Below are 2,500 nucleotides of genomic sequence, written 5' to 3' on the forward strand. Positions count from 1 at the left end.
ACGAGAACAAATGAATACACAGACTTTTAAAGTAAAGTAAAAGTAACAAATGTCATTATTTGTTGCCTTCACCGATGTGTGTTCACTCATTTGTTTAACGTTAAAGCGTGAAAATGTTTCTCCGGGTGTAAACCAGTGTTTATGACGTGTAAAAACATGTCAAATATCCAACACAGTAACGTTTGTGATCATTAATAATGTAATAAAGCAGGAACTGTGTGCAGGTCAAAGTCCATTCTGCAGCTTTTCTTTTGTGTTGTTGACGTTTAAAATGAGCAAAGAAACTGTGGTCGGTGTCGTCTGTTCACGGGAGGACAGAGGACAGAGGACAGGGACGTCACACAACACAAATGAACTTGTGTTACACGTGTGTGTGTGTGTGACTAAAGTAAAGAAGTGTGGAAACTAAAAACACGCTTTTTAATCACGCCTCAACGTCACATGTTCACGTTATCTGCACAGAGATTTAGAAGCTTGTGTTAATATAATGAAAAATGCAGTGAGTCGCTGGGAAAGTTGTGTATCAGTGAACTTTGGTCACTTTTCCAAACAGGCTTTCATGTCCAGTCAAATTCATTCTGTCAACAAACACAGAGACGAAAGCCTGTGAACTGGTCTGAGAGCAGATCACGGACCAGAGTCTGCTCCTGTCAAAGGCTTCGATCCGACGCTGTCTAAGTCTGTGACGTCTTTATCTCACTGGGACGCACGCACGCACGCACGCACACACACACATGCACACACACACTCACACACACACACGCACACACACACACATGCACACACACACACACACATGCACACACACACTCACACACACACACACACACACACACACATGCACACACACACTCACGCACTCACTCTCCCACACCAAAGCCCATAGAGAAAACCAGTGATTTTAACGTCACACACATACAGGAGCTGCTGGTCCTCTGCTGCCTCGTGTGGTCACTTTGTGTCACTGACGTCAATCTGAACAAAGTTTGTCAAAAGCCAAAGTGACAAAATCAGACATTTGAACTTAGTGATGGAGGCAGCAGTGTGTGTGTGTGTGTGTGTGTGTGTGTGTGTGTGTGTGTGTGTGTGTGTGTGTGTGATGTTAAATCAGTGGTGTTCTCAGTGGTCTTTTGTGTGTTAGTGTAAGTTTCAGCTGTTTTTAAAAACTGTCCCAGACTCAGTTCAAGGAGACAAAGCGGCGTCTTTTAACCACTTCATTGATGTTGTTGTCTCGTGAGGACAAAGACCCTGTGCAAACACACTTGCTGCTCATTGTGTGAAGTGTCAGCGGTGTGTGTGTTATCGTCTGCGGTCACTGAGTGGTCAGCAGTGAAAGCTCTGAGGTGTCACATGATCAGCAGGAGGAATGTCCCTCCCCACCATCTGTCGTCCCCACCACGCGTCCCTCTGTGGACGGGGGGGGGCGACCACATGCGGGGACAGTTGTTGTCCTTCCCCGCCGTTCACACCAGCTCAGGCATTCTGACGGCCAGTTGCTCGTCCAGCGCGTCGCTCACCGAGTCACAGCAGCGGCCATTTGGTCCAAAAACAAACAAAAAAAAGAGACTGTGGCGAGGACATCGTCCACAGACCTGTGAAAACCACACAATCAGCACGATATCAACTGTTGAGGAATATTGAGAGGATTTGTCTCATGTCCTCACACAGAGGAATATTGAGATGATTTGTCTCATGTCCTCACACAGAGGAATATTGAGATGATTTGTCTCATGTCCTCACACAGAGGAATATTGAGAGGATTTGTCTTATGTCCTCACACAGAGGAATATTGAGATGATTTGTCTCATGTCCTCACACAGAGGAATATTGAGATGATTTGTCTCATGTCCTCACACAGAGGAATATTGAGAGGATTTGTCTCATGTCCTCACACAGAGGAATATTGAGATGATTTGTCTCATGTCCTCACAGAGGAATATTGAGATGATTTGTCTCATGTCCTCACACAGAGGAATATTGAGATGATTTGTCTCATGTCCTCACACAGAGGAATATTGTCTGTGATGTCTTTGATGTCTGTAACGTCTGTGACATGGATGTTAGAGGACGACTGACTGTAGCTCAACATTAAATAAAACCACCGGACGTTCTGTAGTCTTTCTGTCTCCTGTGGTTTGGGCTAATCCAAAATACTGAAAACAAGGGGGGTGTTCTCTGAAGACACGCTGTGATCTGTGGAACAGGGATGCTCTGAAAACACCCCCATTAACACTTGGTACATTCCTCCAGATGAAATCAAATTAACCATAAGACTGTATGAAATGAACGCGGCAAAAAGTCGACCAATCAGAATTTGAGTGGAACCAGAACGTATGGACTGATTAATGGACCAGTCGACCAGGACTTTACAGTCCTTTGTTCAGATTAACTTCAGTGACACAAAGTGACCACACGAGGCAGCAGAGGACCAGCAGCTCCTGTGTCCCCAGCAGCTAAAATCACTGATTTTCTGTGTGGGGTTTGGTGTGGGAGAGTGAGT

At 45.2% G+C, this 2,500-nt stretch overlaps 1 protein-coding gene across 1 annotated transcript in view; it reads left to right on the top strand.

Moving 5' to 3' along the window:
- The window catches only part of cnksr3 (cnksr family member 3), a 23,715-nt gene that overhangs the window by 7,188 nt on the left and 14,027 nt on the right, over positions 1-2,500 (top strand). The window lies entirely within an intron of this gene.

The sequence above is a fragment of the Solea solea genome, chromosome 17 (assembly GCF_958295425.1).
Source record: "Solea solea chromosome 17, fSolSol10.1, whole genome shotgun sequence".
Taxonomy (NCBI): domain Eukaryota; kingdom Metazoa; phylum Chordata; class Actinopteri; order Pleuronectiformes; family Soleidae; genus Solea; species Solea solea.